This window comes from Notamacropus eugenii, chromosome 6 (assembly GCF_028372415.1).
Source record: "Notamacropus eugenii isolate mMacEug1 chromosome 6, mMacEug1.pri_v2, whole genome shotgun sequence".
In the NCBI taxonomy this organism is placed as follows: domain Eukaryota; kingdom Metazoa; phylum Chordata; class Mammalia; order Diprotodontia; family Macropodidae; genus Notamacropus; species Notamacropus eugenii.
This window is the reverse complement of record NC_092877.1, coordinates 121,846,490-121,866,521: the sequence shown is the minus strand read 5'-3', so window position 1 is coordinate 121,866,521 and position 20,032 is coordinate 121,846,490.

Genomic DNA, 20,032 nt, shown 5'->3' with positions numbered 1-20,032 from the left:
GATCAGTAGGGAAGTATGAGAGGGCCAGCCTCAGAAAAAATACCTACCCCTCCTCCTCCTAATCCCCTTCTCCCATGCCACTCACCTACCTCAGTCTCTCTTCTTCAGTAGCAGGGAAATAGAAGGAAATACCAGCTTTCTGCTGAAAGTTTGCCAGTGGGAAATGACAAGTAGATTGTATGAGGATGGAATGAGTCTTGATTAATAGGTTAGGACTTCTGGAGTCAAGATGGTGGAGTGAGGAAGGACCCTTCAGAAGCCCTCTCAAATTCCCCTCCAAACTACTTGAAAGCCACCTCAGAATTGATCTAGGAGCAGGGAAGCAGCTCAGCAGCACAGGAGGAAAGGTCTGTCTCACTGGGATGGGAGGAGAGAGAGGTCCAAGAGCAGCAGCCAGACTCACAGCAATGGCTTTAAGCCTGAGGCAATCCACCAGCCAATCCCTGGCTCCAGCAAGCCAGCAGCCCCCCAGGCAAGTGAGCAGACTGTGCAACTCAGTAAAACCTCATGCCGGAGAGGTTTTTACCCCTCAACACAGGCAACTAGCAAGGCATTTACTCTACTGCTCATCAATAGTGAAGGTCCACCCTGGGGCTGGCCAGCAGTGAGACCCTGGCCCTGGGGCCTTTCAGCAGAGAAGCCTTGTTTCCCTGGCAACCCAGCAGCAGCACCACAACCTTAGGCAGGTGAGCAATAGGATCCCTCCTCTAGAGCCAGCCACCAGAAAGACTGTTACCAAAGCAACCCAGCAGCAAAGTCCCACCCCTTGGGCAGGCCACCAGTAAAACTTTACAGTCAGGGGATGTTAAGAGGGAGGCCCCACTCCCTAATTCAAGCCAGAATGAAAAATAATTATCCAGTGAAAGTAAGGAGTTAAGTTCTGAAGCACAGTGAAAGTCAGCAGTAAGAACTTGAGCCCCATCAGAAAAAGCTTCAGATGGTTCAGGACCAGGACTCAAATTTCATATAAGAATACCTGGTGACAAAATAGGAAAACAATGAGTTAAAAAAACAAAACAAAACAAAAAAGAACTTGACTAGAGGTAGCTATTATGGTAACAGGGAAGATCAAGTCAAAAGAGTCAACATGATGACATGCAAATTCTCGAAGAAAAATGTAATTCAGTCTCATGCCCAAAAAAAGAATTCCTGGAAGAGCTTTATAAAGATTTTAAAAATTGAAGAAATCAAAAAAATCAGAGAATTAGTAGAAAAATTGGGTAATCAAATAATAGTAATGAAAGAGAACCACTGGGGAAAAAAATTATTGGACTCCCAGAAAGCCATGATGAGGAAGGACAAAAAAACCTGAACAACATCTTTCTAGTAATTATCAAATAAAAACACTTTTGTGTATTAGAACTGGGGGCAAAATAGAAATGGAAAGAATCCATCAACCACTGGTTGATAGAGATCTTAAAATGAAAACTCCCAGAAATATCATAGACAAATTCCAGAACTCACCTCTCAAGGGGAAAGTATAGCCAAACATGAAGAATTCAAATATTGTGGTGCTGTTAAGAAGGAAATTTTAAATAAAATTATTTTTGCCATGAATCAAATATTTACAAAAGTATGTTTGTAAACAGAAGCTTATGGGCAAATATGAAAAGGCCTTGAGTTTTGGATCTTGTAATTTTTACCAATTAGGTTCATGAGAGTTTATGATAAATTGTAAATTGTTCTAAAACGTAGATATTTGTTACATGAAGAAATGTTTATAAAAATTGTTGGTATGATTTTTGAAAAGCCTACTTACCAAATTTATATTTGTAAGTTAATTTGTTCTAGTAACTAAAGGTTATGGGGGGGTGGAAGATAAGGGACAAGATAAGAGAGGACAAGAATTTTGTGGCCCCAGGAAACTCTGTGATACTTTTAAGACAAAAAGCCTCCTGGTCCCATCCCCCTTTCCTTTTGAATTCCAGTCATTAAGGAAGGACTTCTTACGATCTAATCTGAACTGAAGATGCTCAGAGAAGAGATGTTAACTCTTTCTATTGTCAACGGAGAGGAATGGCACGAGCCCCACCCAGGGGATGAAAAGTCTAAAATGATCACCCAAGTGGTGTGAAACTTCTCTTTGTTAAAGTTGTAATCTCTATGTAAAATGTAAACTGCATATGGAGTTCCTAAATCAGGAATTTGTTTAGGTGATAAACAACCACTAGTGATTGGTTTTTAGGACAAATATAAGCTTTAAGATGCCAGTCCTGGTAAAATTTTTGATTAGTAAAACCTGCCATTTGGTGGAAACTTCTGGGACCATTGCTTATTGTCTCCTCAGTCTAGGATGGAATCCTTGTAGCTCAGTTTCCTCACTGTGTTCCTTTAAAAAGGAATGTTTCCCAACTTGACTATTTCTGAGTCTGACTATAAAGTGGAGATGATATCCAATTAGGGTCTTGCGTTTTGTCTACATGGCATGTTTCTACAATCTAAGCAGATAATTTAAAATGAAAGCACAAGGCAAGTAGTGGAATCTTGCTGCTTTCAATTAATTGGGTAAATGGATACTCTGGTATGGTCTTGTGAAAGACAAAATCCCTGAGAACATTCTTTCTGAATTTTAAGGGAATAATTAGATAAAGGAAAGGAAATCAAAGTATAAATGTGATGTTGTATTATTGTTCAATGTGTAATTGTATCATATCTACAGAGGGACTTAGAGAGGAGACTAGGGTGGCCCCAGGCAGTCTGGGAATTCTAAGCATGATCTTGATGGGAGTGGCCATTAACCTGAAGAAGTGGATTATAGGGCATAGTGATACGCTTCTAAGGTCCTCTAGAGAGCCAGTTCACATGGGACAAGGTGGGATTTTCCAGGGACCTTTTGGACAAGTGGGACTAAAACTCTTTGAGGTTAAAGGCAAATGCAGCAATTTGGAATGAAGTTTTTATATGTTATGAAGACCAATTTGGTGAAAACAATTGACTGAATTAATTACTGAGATTAAATGAGTGACATCTTTAGTTCAGGGAAAAGAATTTCAGTCTAAGTTTCTTAGAGGCAGGTAACTTCTGGTAAAATTTGGCATTGATGGAAAACTGAAATGTCTGTTTTGATTTGAATTCATTTCATGAATATAAGTTGAAGCTACTGCTTGAACTTATCATATATGTAGCTCATTCTTTTAGATGAAACAGGGTTAGAAAGGGACAGAGTAGTCTGGAAAACAGATGTAAATCTATAAGAAGAATAACAAGGTTTTAATGGTAAATTTGATTTTATGATCTTTATTTAATCAGGAATTAGAAACAGTATGGAAAGGCATGCAAGCTACCCAAGACTTGCTTCAAAAGATGCTCTTTACACAATGTGAAATTATAGTCATATCTGAAAGTGATTATTGGAGATTGCTATTTTAAGATTTTATGGGACTATTAACTGACAGTTCTTCTGAGTCTAACTCCAGGTGTGGATAGCAAGAGAGATGGTCTGAGCCACCGATCCAAGATGTCAGCATGCCTGTGACATGCTGGTATGAACTGCAAAAAGGTGATCTCTTGGGAAGTTTGGAAGAGTGTCTGTACAGTGTGGTCTGAGGTAGGATTCTCCTTACTCAGTTTCCCTACTGACACCTGGCAGACTTTAAGCCTGGCTGAATGGCAGTTGACAATCTACTCCTGCCTGGAATTGACACAAAATTAGGGAGATGTTTCTTTCCTGAAATGTCCCTACTCTTAATGGCAATTTCTTATAATCAAAAGTTTTGTAACATAACACCAGATCTATTAAATAATTGATTGTTGATAGGGAAAAATCTGAGGTTGAGTGTAAAATTAAGCTATTAAGCTTAGGATTTCAAACCAACAACAATAAATTACGATCCTTTAATTCTTAGCAATAACGTGGAGACAATCAGGTCAAGGGCTTTTGAGGTTAGCATATACAGTTATTATTTTGACTCAATTGGCTAATGTTAAAAGAGAAATGGTTTGTGGTCGGTATTGTAAATGCTTTAAAAGAAGCATCACATAAGCAGAAGTTGGAATTGTTTCATGATGTGATATGTACAGTGTTAAAAGGATTATTTATTGTATTTATGCAAGTGCTGGGACCTGTTATGAATTTTGCAGTGAAATCTCATCTTCCTGATGGGGGAAATAAATAGTGAATTAATAAAAAATGTAAAAATTGGGTTCTAATGTGAATTTATTAAACATGACAATTGACCAAAGTTCCAATTTTGATTTTCTAAGAGTGAGAAGTGTATAAAGTTTAGGAATGGTCATTTAAAATGGTATTAAGGTAAGTTTTTTAGGAGAGTGGACATCTGGATTTCTACAAGAAAATAAAGGGAAGAAGATACTGAGATGCTGTGGTGAAGACAGCTTGAATGGACATCCAGACTAGATAACTGCATCAGATAATATTCCTCCCCAGAATACTGTATGAGATGGAACCTCTGAATGGATAATTCATTGATCTACCTTTGTATTTTGATTCTGTATATCTGTACTTATAACAAGGGGACTGCCTCCTTGTAATTTGTCAAGGCGTTGGTCAAATTTATTCCCCTCCCATATTCATACAAAGGGTAATAGATGAAGGGAAGAATTCATAGGGGAAAGAATGTGAGGAAGTACTTATTGATTGGGTTTAGGGGTGAAAATAGAAATTTTATTAGAGACAAAGAGGGGGAATTTTGTAGGAAGTAAGAAAGTCCTATTGTCCACATTCCTAGGTGATAAGAGTTGTGACCTAGCATGGACATCATAGAGGTCAGAAACTAATGTTCAGGCCCAAGGAACTGTGTGAGGAAGGACCTATCAGAGAGTAGAACATGGAGTCACATGACCAGGGAATGGTGTCATGGGAGATCCAAAGTTCAGAAAATAGTATAAAAAGGCCCATATTCTTGGTTGTGTTGTAGTCTTCCTGGAACCTTACTGGGGAGGCTACCCATCTATTTAGGGAGAATGGATGTAAAAATTCTTAAAAGCATTCCTGATTTCACAACCAGCATTGTTCTTTATTTAAGGTGAGCATGTTTCTCACTGTTGGGAGCTTTTTAAACAGGGTCATTTGTAATAGAAAACATGTCAGGAATAGAATAATATTAAAGAGGATATATAAAAAAAACTCTAAGGCAGAAGAAGTAGGATGGGGAAATTCAAAAAAGTAAGGCACTAGGAGAGCAAAAATGAAATTCTCTAGGAAATGTTCCTCTGAAATAGTCCTTTGGAAGGATATGTGGGAATGTCTGAGCATGTCAGTAGTGCTGCAGTGTTTGGGAAGGATAGCCTTCCTAAATTCACTAGAAGTCAGACAGAGTAAATTGGCATGTGAAAGTCTGAGTTTTGATCAGTGTAATCTTAATCCTAAATTGGTTTCTTTCCTTAAAAGGGAAGATTGGCATTGCTCAGTCTATATATCTGTTCTGTGTATGTCTCTGTGTGTGAAGAATTTCATGTTGGTGGTGTAAGTTTTAAAATGCAGCTAGTCACAAGAGTAGCAAGGACTATATGCAGTTGGACTTTTCCTTGGAATTGTGTTACCCAGAAACTATGTCTCTCAAATTTTTAATTATCACAAGAGAAAAAAGAATATCAAGAAGTGAGTAATAAATAGTGCAGAGAGGTCAGTAAGGATGAGTATTGATAAGTGGCAATTAGCTGTGTCAATTAAGAGATCATTGGTATCAACGGATAACATTTTTAGTTGACTCATTAGGTGGGAAGACAGCTTGCAGAAGTCCATAAAAGAAAGAGAAGGAAGTGTAGGCATTGATTGTAGATGGCTTTCTCAAGAAATATGCCCACAAAAAAGAAAGATAGGATGACAACAGCGATAGATGGAGCAAATGAGGATTTTTTGTGGGTAGAGGGAATAGAGTCTTTTTTGTAGGCAGTAAGAAAGTATACAGTATACAGGGAGAGACTGAAGTTAAGAGAAGACAGGATGAATTAGGATTTCTTATGTATTTATGTATGTAAAGGTGTTTGCCTTGAGGGCCATATCTTCTGGAATACTGGGGTGGAGGAGATAGTGGGGGAAGGCAATTGAGTAATATGAAATGAGGAGGAGGGGAGAAAAGGAGTTGAGGTACTGGCTTCGATTTTTTCAATGAAATATCTCAAGGATCTCATCTGTGGGAGAGGAAGAGAGAAATGTGGAGGTTTTTGAAAGGATGAATAGATTTGAAAGAACTATGGTGAGTGGGATAGTGGCTGTATTAGGGAGCTATAGAAGGATTTTCTTGCCATAGAGGAACCAAATCTGATGTATGTCAAACACTCTTGACATCTTTATATGTCAAACCATTCTGATAGCGGAAGTGCTCAATACCAGGATGCTTTCTGGAATGAATCTATTTCTTATTAGTTTAGGTAGAACCCCATTAGCAAAGTAGGCAGAATTCTAGGTCATTCACTGCTATTGTCCCCACAGGATACTCCCCATACTCTCCCCAACATGGAACAAATATTCTTTAAAAAATACACATGTTGTAACAATCATTTTTTAATTTTGTTGACTTCCTTTCCATGATTTTCTTGCATCCTTCTCATTTCTCTTCCCAACTTTTCCTACACCTCTCTTACCTGATTTTCAAAATCCTTTCTGACCTCTTCCATGTCCTGAGACCATCTGAAGACTGAGACTCTTCTCCCTTGATTATGTCACTTTGGAGGAAATGAGAACTTACTCGTCCCTACAGCATACCCTCCACTTGACAAAGGAATCAAAAGTCAAGTTACTGTCTGAGAAAATGCCCAAAAAGGGGGGAAAATAGGCCCGCAGAAGGTTACTTTCTTGGTGAAAAGGTATTTTCTTCCATCCTTTTGGATGAGGAAGAACAAAGCATACCATCAGAGGAAGACATCAAAGCCAAGACCTCTACATCCAAAAACTCCTAGAAAATATGCAGTGGTCTCACACTTGATAAAGTCAGGAGCTTGCTAAAGAGACCCAAAAAATACTGAAGAAAATAACGTCTTTAAAACAGAATACCTCAAATGGCAAAACAGGTCCAAAAAGCCAATGAGGAGAAGAATGCTTTAAAAAGCAGAATTAGTCAAATGGAAAAGGAGGTTCAAAAGTTCATTGAAGAAAATAATTGTTTAAAAATTACAGTGGAGTAGATGGAAGGCAACAAATTTATGGGAAACAAAGAAATTACAAAACAGAACTAAAAAAAAATGAAAAGAGAATACAATGTGAAATATTTCATTGGAAATACAATTGACGTGGAAAATAGATTCAGGAGAGACAATTTAAGAATTAAGGGAAAACTTGAAAGCTTTGATCAAAAAAGTGCCTAGACATCATCTTTCATGAAATTATCAAGAAAACTGCCCTGATATTCTGGAACCACAGGGTAAAATATACATTGAAAGAATTCACTGATCACCTCCTGAAAGAGATCCAAAATGAAAAACTCCTAGGAATATTATCACCAAATTCCAGAGTTCCCAGGTAAAGGAGAAAATGTTTCAAGCAGTCAGAAAGAAATAGTTCAAGTATTGTGGAAATACAATCAGGATAACACAGGATCTGGCTGTTTCTACATTAAGGGACTGAAGGGTTTGGAATATGATATTCCAGAAGTCAAAAGAACTAGGACTAAAACCAAGAATCACCTGTCTAGCAAACTGAATATACTACTTCAAGGGAAAAAATGGTAATTCAATGAAGTAGAGGACTTTCAAGCATTCTAGATGAAAAGACCAGAGCTGAATAGAAAATTTGACTTTAAACACAAGAATCAAGAGGAGTATGAAAATAAGAATGAGAAATCATAAGGGACTTTCTAAAGCTGAACAGTTTGCCTTCCTACATGGAAACATAATATGTGTAACTCTTGAAACTTTTCTCAGCATTTGTGTAGTTGGAGGAACTATACACACACACATACACACACACACACACACACCACACATATATAGACAGATGGCACAGGGCAAGTTGAAGAGGAAGGGAAGATATCAAAATAAATAAAATTAAGGGGTGAGAAATGAATATATTGGGAGGATAAAGGGAGAAATGAAATAGGGCAAATTATCTAATAAAAAAGACAAGAACAAACGTTTTCAATGGAGGGGAAAAGGTGGAGGTGAGAGGGAAAAAGTGAAGCTTACTCTCATCACATTTGGCTTAAGGAGGGAATAACATGCAGACTCGATTTGCTATGAAAATCTGTCTTACACTACAGGAAAGTAGGGAAGAAGGGGATAAGTGGAGTGTGAGGGGGATGACAGAAGGGAAAGCAAATGAGAGGAGGTAGGTACTTAGAAGTAAACACTTTTGGGGAGAGATAAAGTCAAAGAGATCATAGAATAAAGGGTGGGGGAAGGAGAGGATGGAGGGAAATACAGGTAGTGTTTCACAACATGACTATTACGGAAGTCTTTATCAAAACTACATAGACATAGCCTATATTGAATTGCTTGCATTCTCAGTGGAGATAGGCTGGGAGGGAGGAAGGGAGAGAAGTTGGAACTCAAAGTTTTAGGAAGGAATGTTGAGAAATGCTTTTGCTTGTAACTGGAAAATGAGAAATACAGGTAATGGGGTAGAGATTTATCTTGCCCTACAAGAAAAGAGAGGAGATGGGGATAAGGAAAGGGAGGGGTGTGATAGAAGGGAGGGAAGACTGGGGGAAGAGGTAAACAGAAATCATGATGTTTTGGGGTGGAGGGAGGGGAGAGATGGGGAGAAAATTTGGAACTCAAAATCTTGTGGAAATGAATGTTGAAAACTAAAAATTAATAAATAAATTGGGAAAAAGTTGTTTGAATGAGTACGTTGCTTTTCCTTTTTCCAAGTTAAGTCAATAAGCATTTATTAGGGGTCCCTTATAGGCCAGGCACTATCATAAGGTCCAGGGATACAAAGATAGGCCAAGGCAATTCCAGTATTCAAGGACCTCACAAGATAAGCCAACATTTGGATATATGAAGGATAGATTGGATATAATCCAGATGGAGATACTCATATTAACAAGGATGAAAAAAAACCTCTTTTGAGTATCATGAATTCCTAGGAACTCCAGGTCTTCCTAGGAACTCAATATCCTCCAGTAAGCTTCAGTAGAAATTCTTAACCTCATTTTGATAACAATTTTTTCAGTGGTCAATTTCCTTTATTATCCTATGTATTTTGTTTCATGCATTTAAAAACATTCTTCTGAGAAGGAATCTACATAATACTTCACCAGACTACCAAAGGTGTTCATGACACATAGAAGGTTAAGAATCCCTGGCCTAGAGGTTTGAGCCATCCATGACAGAGCTAACTCTTTTTTTTTCTTTTTCCCTTAGGAAGGCCCACTACATTATGTGAAACTATGGGAAAAGCTAAAATGTGGCTGATTCAGATTTACTGGGATTTTGAATTTCCTTGTCCATACTTGCCAAATTTTGAGTTTGTTGGAGGACTGCACTGTAAGCCTGCCAAGCCTCTTCCTGAGGTAAACCTATCTTGTGCTATTCCATGTTTTAATCTCCTACAGAGATGTCCTGCTTTCTGTGCCCAAAGGGAACAAGGGAGAGAGATAACAGACATCTATTAAGTCCCAGTTATGTGCCAGACACTGTGTGAAGTGATTTACAAATATCTCCTTTTATCCTCCCAACTCTGGAAGGTAGGTGCCAGTGTTATTCCTATTCTATGGTTCAGGAAACTAACGTGGAGAGAGGTAAAGTGAGTTGCCCAGGATCACAAAGCTAACAAGTCTTTGAGGTCAAGTTTGAACTCTGAACTTCCTGACTGGGGTCAGCTTTCTGTTTATGTACCATCAGATACCTCAAGGGCAATGGTACTGAGTTGGAACTCTGGAAATCCCTGATCTAGTTCTTCATTTGTCACTTCCTCACTGTATATTTTTAGGCACAGATTTCTGATTTGTATTACAGATGTAGAGATATTGAAAATGGAAATTTAATTCCTCCCTTCTCCTAAATAAAGGAGGGAAGGTTTTGGATTCTAGATGTGGCTAATGTGGACAGACATAACTTTTTGATTGCCTTTTTCTTAAGAAGGGAAGTTTTAAAGGATTTTGGTGGTATGGGGAAATGGACATTATATCAAAATGATGATTTTTTTTTAAAAAAAGCAATAAAATAAGTGTAATCGTCAAGATTTGACTTAATAAGACAATCAAACCATCCTTCCCCATTTAAACTGTGATGAGGTGTCATGCCCTGATTTATTTGAATTCTCCTCAATTAAACTAAATGATAAGATGCTATGCCCTGACACATTTATCAGGTATTCTTTAAGTATGAATAAGACCCAACTGTTTCCTTGGTAAAATAATAATAACAAGAACAACAGTCAATCCTGGTATGTATATAGTACCTACTATGTGAGAGGATTTATGTTAAGTGCTTTACAAATATTATCTCATTTGGTTTTCACAATACCCCTGGAAGACAGGTGCTATCACTATCCCCATTTTATAGATGAGGAAAGTGAGGCAGACAGGGTTTAGGTGATTGTTCCAAGGTCACACAGTTAGTAAGCCTCTAAGTGTGATTTGAAGTTAGGTCTTCCTGGCTTCAGGCCCATCGTTCCACCCACCAGAGCACCTACTTTTATTGGCTCAGAAATTTGATCACACTATGTGGATCTTCTGTAAAACAGAAAACCGGTTCAGAAGCCAAGACGGGAGTGGTGGTGGAGAGCAGGAAGAGCTACACCTGAGGAGTAATCTCTGCCAGAGAAAGAGAATACCTTGCCATACACAGATTTCCTTCTGACCATTTTTGGTTAGAGAAGTACTTTGTGAGCCTCGGAGGGTCCCAAGGATTTTGCACTTCTCTTCAGTGACCTGGCACAGTCCCCAGAACAAGGGATGACAGTGTCTACATTGGGAGTCAAGGACAAACTTCAGAGACATTCAAAGCTCTTTGAAAAGCTCAGAAAAAAAACAAAGAAGACATATCTAAGGGAAACATCTAAAGGGCTCCTGAAAGCCAAAGGATTTGCAGGAACTGTAGCCACATGTGATCTTTAAGTTTTAGACCACTTTCTCTTGCACTTTATTTATAGGTGCTAGATTATAAAGCACATGAAAGAGAGAAAGGAAGTCTGGAACAGCAGATTGAGGCCATATTGTGAAAGACTGTGAATATCAACATACAAAATTTTCATTTTATTTTAGAGAAACTAGAAAGTCAAATTTTTAAACAGAGAAATGACATAGTAAAGACTTTGTTTTGTTGAAAACTGATTAATAACAAAGGAGAGAGAGTAGAAAATGAAACACCAGTTGCAGTAAAGGTAGGAGGTGATAAGGACCTGAACTAGACTGGTGGAGAAGAGAGAAGGGGAAAGATGGAAAACATGTTGTGAAAGTAGAATTGATGAGACCCAGCAACTAAGTGAATATTGGTGGGTGAGGGACAGTGAGAAATCAAGGAAAAAGGGAAGTCATTCAAAGCAGCATGTGTATGAAACAACTTAGGCTTTTTTAAAGATATGTGGAAGAGGTGGGGAGGGGGGAAGCAGGTAACAGGATAATAGGATAAGTATGTAAGGACAGTATAACCATATAAGAATAATATCAGAAGGGCTTAATCTCAGAATGAGTTGAAATGACCAGAATTCTAAGAGTTAACAAAAAAGAGACAGGACTCCTTACTGCTTGAAGTGGAAAGGACAATGAGGGCTGACCAAAGAGAAAAGAAGATGGCTTACTTTTAGTTTTGTTCCCATTTTCTCTTCCAAAACAATGATCTATAAACTTTTTAAAAGCATAAAACAAATATAAACAACAGAAGGTTTGTTCCGCACAGTAAGACAGGATGAGGTAAATGATTTACCCAGGGTAACATGATTAGGAAATATCTAAGTCAAAACTTAGCTGAATTCTTAACTCTTTAAAATGCTGTTCGTGCTACATCATTTTTACTCTGCCATGCTGAAATGAATGTCAATTTAAGTAGTTTTCAACTCTGCTTATGAGAAATCTTTATAATCTTGGAGACTCTCCACCATGATCCTGACAACAGTCTAGCTCCTTGGACTCTGCTACTCACCCCAGGAACCTATAAAACTGGCTTTTTGTCCTTGCCTGAGGTAGGACTATATGCTCTATGTAGAATGGGTATGCACAGAATATATTCCAAGGTAAACTATCTTAAATGTAATGCAAACCAGAGAGAGCAAACAGAAAGTTAATATCCTAATCCCCAATGACTTTTAACTCCTGGTCACTCTGCATGTATAAGGATTCCACACAGTGAAACTATAAAACAAAATTAGTTTTATGGACCACAAATGAATTTCAGTCTCCCTTCTCCAAAACAGTTCTTAAACTTTTTTAAAATTTAGTTTTAAATGAACAAAAACCTCTCTTCTTTCCCCCTTCCATTCCCTCACTATAAAAAGATAAGAAAACCAAATCCCTTGTAACAAATAATCACAGTGCAGAAAAACAAATCCCTTACTTGGACCATGTTCAAAAACTTCATTTTTCAATTTATACCCAGAGTCCACCATATCTATGGAGAAGGTTGGTAGTGTGTCTAATCTCTTGTCCTCTGGAGTCCTGATCGGTCATTTCATTGATCAGAATACCTTGTCTTACTATGGTTGTTGTTATAGTATAAATTGCTTTCCTGACTCACTTTATTCTCCATCAATTCTTACAGATCTTCCCAAGTTCTCTGAAATCACCCTCTTCATCACGCCTAATATATGAGTAATATTCTATTACACATACATACACACACACACACACACACACACACACACACACACATATATTTACAGACACTCACATACCATAATTTGTTCAGCCATTCCCCAAGTGAAGGGTACTCCCTTTGGTTTGCAGTTCTTTGCACAAAATTGCTATATAGCGGGAGTTATTTACCTTCTTTTGTGTTGTGAATACGTTTGACAGCCTGGTGAAGCCAATGAATCCCCTCTCAGACGACTGTTTTTAAATACTAAAATATATAATTACATAGAAGAAAATACGTAGAGTTGCAAAAAAACCAATTTAATTGAATTCATTATTAGTTGGGTATTATGGCACATGCCAGTAATCTCTGCTACAGGGAAAGCTGAAGTCTAGTGGGTCATGTGAGGTCAAGAATTTTTGGAAATTATACAGTAAGTCTCACAGCAATATAGGGGAGTCACCAGGCTGCCAAGGAAGGACAAATTGGTCCAGGTTAGAAAGAAAAAATGTCAGTGTTCCTGAAGCCGTCAGCAGTGTGATTGGCCTAGTAGCAATCATTTCACTTTTAGCCTGAGCAAGATAGGGAGAACTAGTCAGCCTCTTTCTCTATGTGGAGAGTTATCAAAATATACTTTAAAATACAAGTTCAGAGACCCTAGGCTAACCTCCCTGCTCTATTCCCCCAGCTTGTTTTTAATTCTACCATGATTGTTCTTTAAAGGCCATGGTTTTAGTATTGAGTCAGTCACTGTGTGGGTGTGCCGTGTGTATATACGTTTGTTCCAAGATCCAGTGGAAGTTTTACCTCCTCATGAAGACCTTCCTATTCCCTCTGACCAGAAATAATTTCTCCCTTTTTAGATTTCTGATAGCTCTTTGTTTATAACCCTGCTTTGTACTTATATATTTCATTTTCTATCTGAGTTTTGGGATGTGATTTTATGCTCCGGAAGAGTAAGGGTCACTGACTCGGAATAGCAATAGCAGGGATTTACATAGGATTTTTTAAATGCTATAATTTTATCCTCAAAACAAACCTGGGAGGTAGATGCTGTTACTATCCCCATTTTGCAGATAAGGAGACTGAAGCACAGCAGAGGCTAAGTGACTTGCCCAGGGTCACACAGCTAAGAAGTGTCTGAAGTTGAATTTGAATTCAGGATTTCCTGACCACAGGTCCACTGTACTACCAACCTCCATTACGGAGAAAGGAAACTGGATAACCACTTGACTTATGTGATGGGATTCCTATTCAGGCCCATGCTGAACTCAAAAGTCCCTTCCAACTCTGAGTTTCCATGCTTTACAGCTCTCGAGCCTCACACAGGGCTTCTCATTGCAGTTTGTCAACACTTCACAAGAGCTGTCTATGCTCCCTTTGGCAAACAGCTTCTCTGCACTTCAGTAAGCAGTCTTTGAATTGCTGTGACCACCAATAATTGTCAGTAATCAAAGGTAGCCAACCCTGATAATGAACCTCTGCAAACGCAGCTAGATTGGTATGTGAATGACCTCATGAAGCCCTTAACTGAAGCCTTTTCAGCAAGCTACCATAGTCTGAGAATGTAGAGAGTACCCATAAGGCATCAGAAGAGGACTTCAGAGGTAAATACACAAATTGTGCTTAATACAGACTTGTTACTTCATAAATGTTCGTTAGCTTGGTTGGATTGAAGTGAAAGATTTTTTGTATGTTGTTATTCTCCATCTGATTGATGCTAAATCTTTTCTTTACAGGAAATGGAAAAATTCGTCCAGAGCTCTGGGGAACATGGGATTGTGGTATTTTCTCTTTGATCAATGGTCAAAAACCTAAGAGAGGAAAAGGGTAACCTGATTGCTGCAGCTCTTGCCCAGATTCCACAGAAGGTGAGAGAAAGGAGATAAACTTCTTCTGCTACGTTAGTCTATTTCAAATTTATAAAGAGTGTCTGCTTAGCAAGATTTTCTATTAAAAAAAAGTGAGGGAAGCAATTGGTGTTAAGTGACTTGCCTAGGGTCACACAGCTAATAAGTGTCTAAGGTTAGATTTGAATTCAGAGGGCTGATGTTCTCTCCATTGTGCCACATATCTGCCCAATTTGTTTAGCTTTTAAAGTCCTTCACGTCTATCCCATAGACTACAATCCAGTCAAATTGGTCTGTTCTCTGCTCCTAACATATAAGATGCCTTCTCCTGTTTCTGTTCCTTTGCATCAGCTGTCCTTCCAACCTAGAGTGCTCTGCCTCTTCACTCCCTCCTCACCAAGTGCCTATTCTTCCTTCCATACACAACCAAAGTACCACTTTCTGTATTGTCCCCAATTGCCTCCCTTTCTAACTACCTTTTTCTTCTTTGTATTTATTCTCTTTATAATAATTCTATATGTATTTATAATCGTGTCCTCTGCCACAGTAAAATGCAGATTTCTTGGGCACATGGAAGGTTTCATTCTTTTAATCTGTGTATGTAACAGATTATCTGTAATATAGTAAGTCCACTTAATACTTACTGATCATGTGTGGGCATGTGTGATCTGGTTTGCACATAACTGCTTGAATATTGTGTTTTCCAGTAGATGATGAATTAATTGAGGAGGACCTGGGGATTTTTTGCTTTTCTTTATGTCCTTAGCAGAGTGCCTGACACATAGTAGGCACTTGGGCTACTTAACTGCTGACTGACTGAGGAGAGAAAGGAACAGAGAAAAGTAAGCTTAAAAGACAGACTCAAAATCCCCTTAGGACTTTCCCTAGCAAACTAGCTGGATAAGTGTCATCGACAAAAGTCTGAATTTAAAAATAACAACCTAATACTACAAGTTTTTCTTAGCTGACAACCCAGCAGCTAAAATGTAGTCATAATGCCAAGAAAGAGCAAGTGATGGTGGGAAAGGGGACCTGAGTTTATGTTCCATGCCCTGGGCTAAGTGACTTGCAAAGTACAATAGTTAAATAGCATAGAAAGATAAATGACAAAATGTTTTCTTCTCTACAGAGAGTCCCACAGATTACCATATTCCTAGTAAAGGGATCTACAAAGGAAATTGAAATGACCTGGGAAATGTGTGTGACAGAGCAGAAAAATAGGGAGGATATACCTAGGGAATATGTGAGGAGAGCACATACATAAGGAACAAGTGAAAGGTTACCTAGATTTTGAATTAGAGGGAACTTTAAAAGTTATCTGGTTCAATCTTTTCATTTTGCACATGAAGTAACTTAGACTTGGAGAAGTTACATTTCTTGTCCAAGACCAAACTAGTAGCAGGCTGCAGAACTCCTACCTGAAGACAGGTTCTTTGTATCCAAAGCTGGCACTGTTTCATGGCTGCATCTTTATCCTGTGTAAAGGGTTGGATCTTGTGTAGTCAGATAACATCAATAGCTGAGGCAACTGACACAACATATACATACATACATATACACACACATATATAACCCTAGATACACATATATCGTATATATATACACATATATGGTATACACATATATACAAATGGGAAGCACGTATACATATTTTTCAGTTGTGTCTGACTCTTTGTAACCCTATCTTGGGGTTTTCCTTGCAAAGATATGATGTGTGATTTGCCATTTCCTTCTCCAGCTTATTTTGTAGATAAGGAGCTAAGGCAAACAGGGTTGGGTGACTTGTCCAGGGTCCCACAGCTAGTAAATGTCTGCGGCCAAATTTGAACCCAGGAAAAAGAGTCTTCCTGATTCCAAGCCCAGTGTTGTATCCACTTTCCCACCTAGCTGCTACATGAATAAATAAAAGAAATTATAGATAACCTCAGAAGGAGGGCACGGAGATTAGGGAGAACTGGGAACTCAGTGTCACATACCAGATTGTTTTCCCTGATGCCAAGGGTGAATGGAGAATCCAGAAATTTAGCATGGCTATTAGTGCACATAAAGGCACAGAGAGGTCCAAGCCTATGAAGATGGAAAAGAAACCTCAAGGTTGGTGACTAGAATCTCACTGGAAAGAGCAGTGGGGGTGGTAGGGAATATAAGTGGAATGTGGAACAACAGAGCAGACAGCAGAGAAAGAAGAGGAGAGCAAAGAGAAGAAGAACATTGAAGAGGAAAGAGAAGCAGATCAGAGGGTCCTGGAGGAGAACAAAAAATAGTGAAGAGCTCAAATGAGCAGAGAGAGACTGGAAGAGGCCAGAAGATGATGGAAGAGTCTGGACAGAGGAGGGAGGAAACCAGAGAAGAAGGGGAGAGCCTGAGGGTTCAGGGAGAACAAAAGAAAGATCAGAGGTCACAGACTTAGAGTTGGAAGAAACCTTAGAGACAGGCCTTATGTAGTGGAACCTTGCATCTTACAGATGAAGAAACAGATAATGAAAGAGATGAAAGGGCTAGTCCAAGATTAAAGAGGAAATGAGTAACTGAGTGAGAATCTGAACCCAGGTCCTTTGATTCTAATCCCAATATGCTAGGAGGGGGTAGCAGAGAAGAAGAAATTAAGATCATGGATGAGGAGGATGGAGAAGTACAGGTGAATGGGCAGAGGTTTAAGTGGCAGGAAAGAGGGTGAAGGGAGATGGCAGGTAGAGTAGGAAGGGGACCAGGAGAGCAAAGAGGCTGATGAGGTACCTTCCTAGTTTGACTGTCATTAGAATTACAGTCAGAAAATTTCTTTAAGTCCCCATCAAAAATTGATCATTTAAAATCATTCTGGGGACTCTATTTAGCAAAACTGCAAAGAAACTGTGAAGTCTTAGAATTTCCTCTTAGCACTCATAATGACCCTAATTTATATGAGAATCAACTTTGGGAACGACTTGAGTGATGCTGGTGACCATTCTTCTACTTTCCTTCTAATACCTTCTGGGAAGCAACAAATCATTGTTTCACTGGAAAAAATACCTAATAAACTAGTTTCCTTTGCCATTTTTGTAATGGCTTAAGTGGATTTGGGGTTGTTGTTGGTTTCAGTCGTTTTGTTGCTCATTGAGTTTTAGGTATCTCTCCTTTACTAGCAATAAGCGTGTAGCTTGTTAGCACTGAGTGAGTTTTACAATTAAAGGGCTGTATGAAGTGAAACTGTTTGTTCCTGTACCCTAACATATTAAAACTCTCTCTATGTAATTACAGATTCTAGTGTATGTGAAAGCATACTGTAAAACTCTATATGCAGAGGTATATATCTGTCTCTGTATCTCTTTTTCCATCTCTCTATTTATTTTGACCTCATTCATTTTAGACCTTAAAATAAAACCATGAATCTGAAAAAGTAAACTCTATATGCCCTAAGAGGAAAACAACCTCATCACTATAATGAACCTGTTGACTCAGTATCCTCATCTGTAATATGAAGACCCCTCCAACTCTAACAGTCCAGGGATCCATGACTATTTGGGGTAATGCACAAGACAGGTGAGAATACATTCTATGACAACAATCTCAAAGGAGTTATCCCAATATTTTTGGTGTCACAGAATTTTCCCTGCTCAAAATATTAGCTCCCTGTTGCCTCTAAGATAAAATACAGCCTCTCCAGACTCACACTCAGCATTTAAAGCTGTCCACAATTTGGGTCGAACTTAATTTCCCAGCATTACTTAATATTCACCTTTGAGAATTTCTTACTTTGTGTATTTCCATTATAATAGAATTCAGCTGAGTGGAGAATTCATGAATAGACTACTTCCTCCAGTGTCAACTACCTTCCACCTGGCCTTTTCTTGTCAATTTTCTCTTTTCAAGTTCATTCCCTGAAGACAATATAGTAAGCAGAAATAGTAGGAAGGAGTCAATGTGGTAGGGAAGAGCCCTGGATTGAAACTCAGATTACCTGAATTTATATCGAGGCTTTGACACTTAATGAGTGATCTGAAGAATTGAGGCTTCATTTTCTTCCTCTGTAAAATGAGAGGGTTAGGCTAGATGATTGCTAAGATTCTTTCCAGATCTAAAATTCTACAATCTTATGACATAGCTATACCTTTATTCTGTCTGATGTCAGGGGATGGGACTAAGATGTAAAAAGGCAAATGGTTGTTAAAATAAAAAACATTTTTTGTTTCACTAACAATCAAAAATTGGAGTGTTTTTGGAGGATGGTAGGTTGAAGAATGAAAGTTCTTCAAGCAAAGATGGGCTGACCATTGTCATCAGGTAAACTGGAGAGAAGACAGACTAAAGTGGATTAAATGTCCACTGAGGTCCTTTCTAAATCTGAGATTCTAGAACTTTGTGATTTCTTTTGACATTGTAAAAAGAATCCTGAAATTGGCTGTCAGAACATAATTCTGAATAAAGTTATCTTATCTTTCTACAAAGAATGAATTTCATTCCAGTATTTTCCTCTTCAGTAGATAGCGCAAGTATTAGCCTCATTTCATGGAAGAATAAAATGACTCAGACATGCCCAGTCACACAGCTAGAGTCTGAGTTAGCATTTGCCTAGCTCGAGTTCAGCATTCTTTCCAGTGCCCTACATGGAATCACTCTACTTTTCTTGTTTTCAGGTTCTCTCTCCTCAATTCATCATCCACACAGCTACCCTAGTAATCTTCCTGAAGCACATTTCTGATCCTGTTACTCTGCTGCTCAAAATTCTTCACTGGCTCCTTATTGCCTCTAAGATGAAATACCAACTCTTCAGCCTGCCATTTAAAGCTATCCATGGTTTAACCAATCTACTTTTCCACCTTTCCACATGCTAAATTCCAAACTAAATTTCCAGCTTTTCCCTGAACCTGGAATTCTGTTTTGCTACTTCACATCTTCAGCCACCTCTGTGCCTTTTCATCATTTTCTTTTGGAATCCATATCTTCTTTCAAGGCTCAGTTCAGAAACTACATCTTCTCTGAAGCTTTCTCTGGTCTCCCCTAGTAGTAATATGTTGATTTATCTTCTCTCTCCAGTTCCTTCTTTGTTTGTTTTTTTACTCATTTGGATATGTATTGCATCCACCAGGAGATTGTTATAGGCTCCTTGGGGTCAGAGACTGCCTTTTCTTTGTATTCAACAGCTCCTAAATGGTGTTTTGCACATATATAACATGCTTGCTGAATTGAATATGGCTAACAAAGCTTTTCACAAAGAAAGTGAACAAAAGCAAGTTTTTCTCAACAGACATTAAAGCAAATCCATTTCCTAGGCAATGCTGAATTTTAAAGTTGAGAGCTAAGATGACTTGCAGAATACACTTTTTTGGAAATTTAATGTTTGCGCTGTCTATTCTAATGCAATTCTGTCAATGGACTCAAGGAAGATGGCTTAATTTCTATGTTGATTCCCTACTTTGTCTGGGTTATTATATTGTTCTTACCTATTAAATGGGAATGACAACAATGACCTCCTTAATAGGATGTTTATGAAAGTTCTTTACAAAGGACAGATACAGAGTATACAGAGTACCATTGGTAGCTAATGCTTTAAATGTATTCACCACCTACAT